Raw genomic sequence first — 10,690 nt, 5'->3', positions numbered from 1 at the left:
TGTTTGTGTGTGTGTGTGTGTGTGTGTGTGTGTGTGTGCGTGCGTGCGTGTGTGTGTGTGTGTGTGTGTGTGTGTGTGTATAAAAACAACAACAAAAATTATTAACATGAACAGAAACCTTAAACTTGGATACATAAAAAGGACATGAACAAACAGTAAAATACAAAGTTAAATCTATCATCTATCTATCTATCTATCTATCTATCTATCTATCTATCTATCTATCTATCTATCTATCTATCTATGTGTCTGTCTGTCTGTCTATATATATATATATATATATATATATATATATATATATATATATATATATATATATATATATATATAATACTCCGTTTTTAACATTTAAAAAAAATCCTGTTTTCATTATGTTATCATGTTTTTATTGTTTTATTGTGTTAGTAGCTGTATTTTTTAGTTATTTTTACCTATTCAAAATAACCGACATGCAGATTGATTGGAATGCACAATGAAAAACATGATTTGAACATTAATGCAACTATAACTTGCACATGAATGATTTCCCTTGCGCAAAAAAAAAAAAAAGAAATTCAAACCGTGCGTGTGTGCGTGTGTGTGTGTGTTCTCGTCCGGTAGGCTGCGCTATGCTCGCACCCGCAGGAGTCGCTCTCCCCCCGCCTTGAGTGCGCGCGCTTCCCCGGTCCCACGCCGAGAGAGAGTGTGTGTGTGTGTGTGTATGTAAGAACGCGCGTTTGTGAACGCCGGAGCACATTGCTGTTGCAGGAGCTTCGGCGAGACGGTCGCTCTACCGATGCGCGGTCGGATACGGAACTTCTCATGGATACGGCAAAGTAGCGCGCCGGCGCCTGTCACTCACCGAGCGGATATATTACTCTCGAGGATAGGTATGCGAAATGAAGCTTATTGCTTATTGATCAACTTACTGTGTTTGAGAGTGAAAGTTGGCTGGGCAGCGGATGGGGGCAGACTGAATGAAGGGGGGCAAGTACTGAAGCAGGTTAATTTCGCAGTAAAGGCATGAGTTGCGTTGGCTCTGTTATCTCACGGGTAAATTGTGGATGTGCTTTGATGTTTTGAGGGCATTCAGGAGAAGTAGCCTGATTTTAGTTGTCATGGGGGAATATCTGCACATGCAGTAGAGGACTCGTGGACATGCAGAGGGCAGAGAAAGTTGTTGGAGGTGTGGTGGATGTTAATGCATGCGTGGTGCAATGACAAGGTGGAGAGCTCACAGGGTCCAGAGCATCCATGAAAGGGCTGTAAATATACAGGCGGCCCCCGGTGCATGTGTGTGTATGAATTCTCAAGGGGCCCAGTGCATCTTTTAATTAAAACCCACGGAGCACATACACACAAACTGCACACTTCAGATCCTCCACGAGAGAGTGTGTGTGTGCTGCACGTATTAATGTGCTGAATTCACTTTTTTCTCTCCATCCACATAAGATTGGCTTCACACCGCTCTGCGCTCGGATGATGTTGGCGTGCTCCGCACATCAATGGGAGACACAAACTCTCTGAAATGCGACACTGCCCTGCGTTAGGCGAATACAGAGTGATATAGGGTCAGCTAGACCCAGATTTGTGCATACATAATCATATGCATGCATATAGAGAAAAGTGCATGTTAATTCATTGTGATTGATAAAAATTAGAAACCATCTTTCATTAGAAACGTAAAGGGAATTGCAAACTACCTCTGGTTTGTTTTTCCACCAACTCTCACTTTTATAGATGACTCACTTATTCCTAGCATTAGATTAGTTTTGATATGCTTTTGCGCTGCTTGCAGCCTCGGGTTGAGTTTTGGGACAAAGCCAGGATGGGCCAGGCAGGCGGTGTATATTTATGAGGAATCTTTGATTGGTAGTTTGGTTTGTGAAGAGATTTTGTGATCCCCTTTTGAAATGAAATGTCCGCTCAACCCAAAAATAAAAATTCACTCTCATGTTTGTTCCAACACTGTATGACTTACTTTTTTTATGTAGAACACAAAAGGAGATATTTTGAAAAAAATGTCTCAGGATTCATACAATGGAGGCCACTGTGGTCCAATATTGTTTAAATGAATTATTAGTGTTTACTATAATATTTGTCATTAAATCAAGGAATGGTTCCTCCAAAAATTGATACTTCATCATCATTTTATCATCATCATATCATACCAAACCTGTATGACTTCCTTTTCTTCTGTGAAAGGCAAAGGAAGATATTTAGCAGAAAGTCTGAGCTGCTCTTCTCTATACATTGAAATAGTTTTTCACTGTCTGTCACTGTCTGTTCCTCACAAATATGTAGCTAACATATGATTTCTGTAAACTATATAACACCCAAGTTGTATAGACTGCTTTTATAACGGCCTTATTGTGTGATTTGGAGCTAGACCGAGTTTGGTCACTATTCACTTTCATTGCATGGAAGAGAGCAGCTTGAAATATCTCCTTTTGGTTTCCACTGGAGTTTGGAATGACATTTTGAGATTAAATTAACTATTTTTGTTATTATTTTCAGCCATACTAATCCCAAAATGGCTGATGTATAAATCTAGCACTAGATAATATGACTCAACCTTATGTTTGTTAATGCATTTGTTTCCCTTACACAATCGAATCACCATTGGACAGCGCAGCAAAGTGATGCGTTCATGCTCTGCTAATGCACAAACTAGAAAGCATCAAACCACAGCGGAAACACATATTAAGATTATGCTCAAAGTTCGTCTAAGAACCGTGTGAGTGAAAGAGGAGCTATTTAGTCTGTGTGGAGCGACACACACACTTTTGTCCGTGTTCCAAACAGCTGTCTGTTCAGACACATGATATGTTTTCTGGAAAAAAATTTTTTTTTTTACTGGTCCACCTGTTCAGTGCCGTTGTCCTTTAATGCGTGCATCAGTCTGTGTGTGTATGCGGGTAGAATGACCTCCACGTCGCTGATCAATGCCGATGTTCTCTCTTAGAAACGGAGGGATGTATCCCTGTGTGGGGCGACCCTTCCCCCATCTGTTCCCAGTGCAGCCCTGTGTGTGTGCGAGCCCATTCTCAGCATCTGTCTTTGCCAAATGCCAGGACTCAGTGGACGCTTCACATTAAAATCAGCGGCCCGCTCTGTGTGTGTGAGGGGGTAGGGAGTCCTAATGTACCGTTATTGCGTCTCCCAGCGTCCACGCCATTGTTTGTGTGCGCTGTGTGTGTGTGTGTGTGTGTGCGTGCTTTTGTTCTCTGCTTGCGCTGGAATGCTCTTCGGTTCTGTGTCAACTGTAGAGACCCCCTCAGATCCCGTCCTTCACCCCACGGCCTCTCTCTCCAATGTTTTCCTTGTTTTTCAGTCTTAATTTGTTTTCTCTTGCCCTGCTAGTTTGTCATTTTTCATAGAGGACTGAAAGACGGAGTAATTAGAGTAGGCTGTGTCTGAAAGTTTCTTTCTGTGTGCGGTCAGCAGGACAGGGGCCACACTTATAAACAAATGTCTAAGACAGTCAAACACCAGAGTCTCTGGTGCTGTGTCTCAAAACCTAGTGAGCTGCCTACTTAGGTAGCATTTTTGGGTATTATAAATGTATGTCATAGCTTTCTAAAGAGACCGTGGCAGATATTGTGGCACTCTGTTGTATCTTAGACTTATGGTACTAAATGATTACTATTTTTACATGCTATTATTTAAATGGGGCATAATTTTTGGTGCATTACCAGTATCTTTGTAATTGTAGTTTCAAAACCATGGTATTACCATTGCACTATATCCCAAAATCATGGTATTTCCTCCTTTTTTTTTTTTTTTTTTAAGACTGATGCTGTCTCACTCAAATACCTTGTTTGGACAAAAGTTTGTCTTTTGTCTTTCATTTGCGTTTCTCAATGATCATAGCAGCTAATTAACAGTGTTGTAATTAGTCAGGTAATAAAGCTTCAAGTCAAGAACAACTGCTCAAGGGAGCATCTCTTTAATGAGTGCTGATGCCGCTGCAGCATCGACTGCGTTCACCGGCTTTGCAGTGTGTGTGTGTGTGTGTGTGCTGTTTGCTTTCTTGGGAAAGAAAGTGAGAGTCTTTTAGTGTGAGTCAAAATGAGTACATTGGGTTTGATCCAGCTCGGTAGACCAGAAGAGAGAAAGAGAAAGCGAGTGAAATGCAGGGTTTGGTCCAGTTTGGTCGACTGGTGGTTGAAATCTGAGCATGTGATTTTAAGGCTAAGAATACATCTCTGAACTACACACACCATGAGATGAACACGATGTAATTGCTTTTCCAAGATTTCTGAAGTATGTTTTCCTAGGAAATACTATTTAGTTTAAAATTTCATGTTTAATTCAGTTGCAGTTTCTTGGTAATCATTTGTGAAATTTGGCAGTTTTGAGTGAAAATGTTTTCTTACTTAAAATTAGGAATGACCTACATAACTATATACCTACATAAGTTGACCCCATTAATTAATAAGTACATTATTGCACGACTAATCCATAATAACTTTATGTGTGGATGAGTGTTTTGTGTTTGTGTATAGCGTGATCTGTGTGTGTTTGTGTGCAGAGGCTGGTGATTGAAGCGCTCTGAGCACATGCTTGTCGATTCGGTGATGCCCTTGTCTGTCTGTGTATTGATCCAGGATGCCACCATCAGTGCCAACCACATACACACACACACTAAAACACCCTCTGTGTTAACAATTTGAGAAAAACTCTTCTCTTCCTGACAATCAAAAGCCACTTGATCATTAAACCAGCCAATCACAGCTCACTTTAATAGCAGCTAACCTAATCACAGCGTTCTTCTAAAGAAGCAACTCAGGTAGGAAACTTATTGGCTTGTCTTTTAAAGAAACTCATTCTGTCCATCAGCGGACTGGCGATTATCTTAGTATCAGAGTAATTCGTTGGTTGTGCAAAATCACAAAATAACGATTTTTTGATTGATTTTGCTTTAGCTTTTAAAACGTGGTTAAAGTCAACATGAAATCAGAATTTACCCTATTTGTTTTCTTTCAAAATGTAATACCACCTCAAACCACTTTCCTGTTCAGCTGATGTCATCAAGCCCTCTTATATTTAAACCCTCTCCTCCAATCACATAGATGTCTCTCACTTCATTTCTTTTCTTTTTTATAATCTTATTCACTAGGAAATGTGTGAGCTTGTGAAGGCGAAATGGGTTTTGTGAACTTCGTTTCATGTTGACTAGTAAAAGTAATGACCTTCATTGTTGTTGAAGGAGTGGAAAGGTTTTAGAGAGATGCCAAAAGACATCGGATAGGTGTACGATTACAACATAACACTTTATCCCGGGCCAGATCATCTTTTATCTGAAAACATGTGTCGTTAAATACTTAAAGCTACCCGAAAGCGATAACCATGTTAGGGCTGCACGATTAACCTTTATCGCATCGATATTGAGGTTTTAACTCCCGCAATAACCTAACCTCAGGAGTCTGAGGTTTTTTCCCCCGCCTCTGACATTTGAGGGACAAACTTATTAGCCAATCAAAATGGTCGAATCTCGCGTTCCTGCAGCAATATGATGCATGCACAAAAAATGTGGATGAAGACGAAGCCACGACTAGCCATGGAAAAAGTAAGCAACCAAGCATTAAAACTGCATTCGCTTCTGTTACGCCATATGAAAAGTCCTCAAGAAGGCACATTGAAATCACGACGGCTATAACACGTTATATCGCAAAAGAAATGATTCCCCTGAATACAGTCTCAGTTATTTTAAAATGTGTGTGCACTGTGCAATATAACAGTTTCATGTTCAGTAAATGGCAGTGGACTACAGAATTATTTTGTTTTTCTAATTGTAAATCTAAATCTAATAAGAATTCATTTTCTATTTTTCAGTGTTTAAGATTGTTAAATTTAAAAATAAATGACCAAGTGGTTAAGTTCATTTCCATTATGTCTTATTCTTTGGTATTTAGGTTCAGGTATTTAATAATCACGAAGCATCAAACAATCTCATTACCTCAATAACTACCTCAATAACTATGTATGTAGTTTATTTAACCCTCTGTGTCGTAAAAGTAACAACATATTTTATTCATAATTTTAGGTTTTATGCACTTAAAAGTATTGAACGCAAAAATCGAAAATCGCATCGCAATCGCAATATTTGTCAGAAAAAATGCAATTAGGTTTTTTCTCAAAATCGTGCACCCCTAAACCATGTGTTCTGTGGAAACCTTTTTTGAAAGATTTTTTGGTGAGGGCAAATTAACTGTATCAAATCACGTAAAAATGTATCCTCTTGTATTATTGGAAAAGAAAAAATTCCACCGAAGAACACATTTATACCGATGTGCATTTTGTATTCGATACGTTATCGCTCTTGATGGACAGTATGTTGAAGCCACAAAATTCAGTTAAAAAAAATGACTTTTGAAAATTAAGTTTACGTAGTTTTTTTTTTTTTTTTCAGGAATGGATTGGCTTTAAAGAGCAAAGTTGTTTTTATTGTCTCTCATAACAAAAATATTTTATTTAAACCCATGAAAATGCAGATTCTTTTGTAAATAATAGTGAAAAATCACCTTTTAAAAGTATTACCCTCCAGCTGATTCTGTACTTGTATCTTTAAAAATCTGACACAAATTTGTATTCTAAACAGCAAAACAAGGCATTACCAAACCTGATCTAAACTGCATTTGTAAGCTGTCTGAAATTCAGTTAACGTGTATTGAATAAGTAGGTTATTTATTTATTTATTTTGTCATTCAGAACACTGTTTGTATCGTAGGCTACACATACACAGTGTGCAGTAGTAGTTATACAGCTGTCTGAATTCACTCTTTTTACTCATCTTGTCCCTAGTGTGGATATAATTTCACATTCACAAACTGAAAACCTGATGCTACAAAGTACGTTAACTTGTGCAGAAAAACTAATTTCAAAGTGATTAGAAACTTGAAAGGGACCACCGACCTACGTCCGCTCACACACATTCGTCTCTCCGCTCGTTGATATCGCCCATCCTCCTCCGGTGTTTGTCACTGATGGGTTTTTCTTAGGCTCTGATTCATTAGATCAGTTGAGATAAATTCTGTTTTTCAGTTGCTTGATGTTACTGGAAGCAGGGGAGCAGCTCGTTTAGGATGCGGCAGTGGCGGGTCGATAGCTTGTTAGAGCTCCGTTTGACAAGATGTCGTTCGCAGAGGTAATTTACCCGTAAACTCGCTAAAGTTGAGGCTTACGTCACTGGCGTCCCCATGTGGATGAGCACAAATCAAAAGCTCATTGATCGGCATGCAACCTTTCTAAGATAAACACCTGCCTGTGTGTTTGTGCATTTGCTATAGTAGTTTATTGTTGCTCTGTTGGTCAGTGTTCGGACAACAGAGGTTGTCATATTGAGTTTTTCTGGGAAGATTTCTGGCCCATATTGTAAGGAGGCAGCAATTTTTTTTACAAAATCGCATTGAAAAATTAAATTTCATAACAAATTATACTTTTTTTTTTTATATTCACATGGAAGTTATTCAAATAATATTTTGAAAATAATCCAGTAAACTTTCGGGTTCGCTAAATTATTTCATCATGATCTCATTAGGTAAGTTACTTTTACATTTATGTTTATGCCATTTACAATTACTTTTATTATGCCAAAGTTTTACATTTCAACTTAAATGTTAAATTGGTCAACATTGTGCTAGCTTACTTTTGAGGCTGTTTATGTAAGATTTAAAGTGTATGAGTGTATTGGTTTGATGTGTTTCAAAAGATTTGTGTGTAAATAAACATGGTCATAGGTTCGAATCCCAGGGAATGAACTGATAAGATGTATGCCTTGAATGCAATGCGTAAAAATGCATTCATATAAATCTAAAAGTAGCTTGAGTATGAATTAGATCTGCTTGTTTTTTGCACAAATTTGACGATTCTAAAAATAACATTATTGTGTGTATGTGTGGTGTAATACAATGCAGTTCAGGCAATTTAAGGTAAAAAAATATATATATATTTTCACCCATCATAAATTATTGTTGCCTATCTCTGCCCTGCCTTTCTAAAATGCGTCCATTTTTTAAAAGCTCATCGTTCTGAAAAGTGAGATGTGCTGTGATTGGCCAATTATCCAGTATGTTGTGATTGGCCGAATACCTCAAGCGTGTGACGGAAATGTTATTTCCCTTACCATATTTGGGGAAACACAGCATCTCCACAACATGGTGGCGGTGGCAACAATACTACAGCGAGAATTAAAGTTCTGCCTTCTTTCTTTGCGTAAACATTTGGGTGGAGTTATGCAAATATTCCTCAGTGATGTAGATATGTGGGGGTGTGTTTAAATGAGGCATTTTAGGAAGGTGTGACTGAGTTCTAACTGTTATAAAGGCTTTCTCTTTGGGTTTGAGACTTTAGTCTTTGGAGCTTATACACGAGCAGCTTGAAATCGCATCATATGACCCCTTTAAAAACTAAATAGTTCAATATTTGTAAAATAATCATGCAATAATCAAATAATCAAACTGATAAAGTGCATACAATGAATGCAATGCAGTTAAGTTGGGTAAATGTAAATCTCAGAAAAGGAGCTTAAATTTCAACACAACTAGAAGTGCATCTAGTAGGCTTTGCATTCCAATTGAATGCAAGAACCGATAAGATGTAAACTTTTAGAGCAATGCAATTACTTTGGATAAGAGTCCCTGTCAAATGCATGAATCTATAAAAGTTGATTATGATGGAAGAGATTGAGTTTCATTGTTGTGATGTGCCGCTTGCCTCCAATTTAGAGTCGGCATGTTAAAATTATCCGTTTAGAAATGATTACTTTCTTTTCTTGTGTTTACACTTGTTGATTTCATTTCAGAATCCATATTGTCAGTGGAAGGCTTTCTTCTTTTGATAAATAGCTCTTGATGGGGGTGGCATTTTGGCCAGTTTATTTTTGTTGGGCACAGGATTTTTAAGTTTGGGCACTGGATTGCACATTGGGCCCTGGAGCAAAGGGGCCCATCCATAAATTTAGGGAAGTTCAGCAATAGTCATGGGTGGTATTTGCTTAGTGCATGAAATCATGTGTGTGTATCCATATGCATTCATTCATTGTGTAGTATGTGTTTGCACTTACTTAGTGGTTTATGTAGCTCTGCACTCAGTTTTATCATATGTTTGTGTTTTGTGCATGTGTGTAAGCTCATACTCTATTGTGCTTTGTGTTTATATGTTTGTCATAGCCAAGGGGATTGGTAAACTATGGCTGTTCTGCTCGTAAAGGAAGTGGAGCGTGTTCAGACTACACATCTGCCTAGAGCTTTTTCTGTGTGTGTGTGTGTGTGTGTTTGTCTTTGCAAACACTTGTATGTTCTCCACGTATGGAGGGAGTGCGTTCAATGCAATTGTGGAGGTTTTTGCGACTCTGAGATCAGAGCGACTCTGTTTATGTGGGTTTAGTTAGCTGTACCTCAGGGACAAAACTGTCCACAGAAGTTAGCTTAACCTGACAGAATCCTCCCTTAAGGGACGTCCTCAAAGGTAAAATAATTCATAAATACAGTAAATACAAACTGTTTTCTTTTAGAGGTTGGGTTTGGGATTGCCTGTAGTCATAGAATTTGCTTTAGAAACTGTATGTACAAGTAAACTTGTGTGTGTGATCTGGTTTAGTGAGTTTTTACAAGCTGTAATTGGGTTTGGAGCTGAACATTACTGCTAGAAACACAAACCACACACGTCGAAGGAGATAAAGTTTGGAAAAGTGAGGATTAATGATGGAAATAGGGCTTGAAGACAGACTGGAAGCTGTTTCCTTGCAGCAGATATGTTAGTGACTTGGTCTTTCCGAGTGTATGTGTATAAAGTGTTCAGATTTGATTAGTTTTGAAGGTGAGGGAAGCCCAGACACCCTAACACACAGACACACACACACACACACACACACACTCACACGCCTGTATGAGTCAGACATTCATGACACTGTTGCTTAGTATTTTTGGCAGTGTGCGGTCAGTGCACTTTTACCTGACATAAATTCACAATTATAAACACATACACAACACGCAATGACACACTGATAGAAGCAGACACACACAGACACACATTTACTTAGCTGTCAACTTCTATTGTTTTTATATATAGCTATTACAATTGAAATGCAATGGGCTAAATATATCCCACACTGAAACTAAAGGCCTATCTGAAAAGGTTGAATTTGCAATTATTTTACCTATTTAGCATTACTTACTGAGGAAATTCCCAAGTTGTGTTAGATGTAGCTCACTTTGTGGGGCAAAAGTGCACTCAAATTGTTTTATTTTATTTTCTTGATTACGATAAGTTAATGAAGCACACACTTCTTAAACATTATCAATTTAATTGTGTTTAATACAGTTATTATTTATGTAAGTGATGTAAATCCATTTGTTTTGGAACTATATGAATAATTTTTCCTGCGTTAATTGAAACTGGGCAGCTGTGGGCTAATGGTTAGAGACTTGGACTAGTAACCAGAAGGTCGCTGGTTTGAGTCTCGTGGTAGGAGTTGTGGGTGGGGGGGGAGTGAACGAAGAGTGCTCTCTTCCACCCTCAATACCCATAGCTGAAGTGCCCTTGAGCAAGGTTACTGAACCCCCAGTTGTTCCCCGGCTGCTGGATCTGTAGCTGCCCACTGCTCTGGGGGTGTGTTCACTTCTCACTGGTGTGTGTGTGCACTTGGATGGCTTAAATGCAGAGCACCAATTCTGAGTATGGGTTACCATACTTGGCAAATGTCACG

At 38.6% G+C, this 10,690-nt stretch overlaps 1 protein-coding gene across 5 annotated transcripts in view; it reads left to right on the top strand.

The window, feature by feature from the left end:
• The first annotated feature begins 549 nt into the window (after nucleotides 1-549).
• fat3a (FAT atypical cadherin 3a) overlaps nucleotides 550-10,690 on the top strand; it is a 168,986-nt gene continuing 158,845 nt past the window's right edge. For 4 of the 5 annotated variants that reach the window (XM_059513918.1, XM_059513916.1, XM_059513917.1 and 1 more), the window contains exon 1: nucleotides 551-869. The gene's annotated coding sequence lies outside the window, so the exon portion shown is untranslated. Of the gene's footprint in view, nucleotides 870-10,690 lie in introns of all 5 variants that reach the window. The other variant, XM_059513915.1, reaches the window with a different exon arrangement.

This window comes from Carassius carassius, chromosome 28 (assembly GCF_963082965.1).
Source record: "Carassius carassius chromosome 28, fCarCar2.1, whole genome shotgun sequence".
Classification (NCBI taxonomy): Eukaryota; Metazoa; Chordata; class Actinopteri; order Cypriniformes; family Cyprinidae; genus Carassius; species Carassius carassius.
The sequence above is the reverse complement of the archived record's forward strand: the minus strand, read 5'-3'. Positions and strand labels throughout refer to the sequence as shown.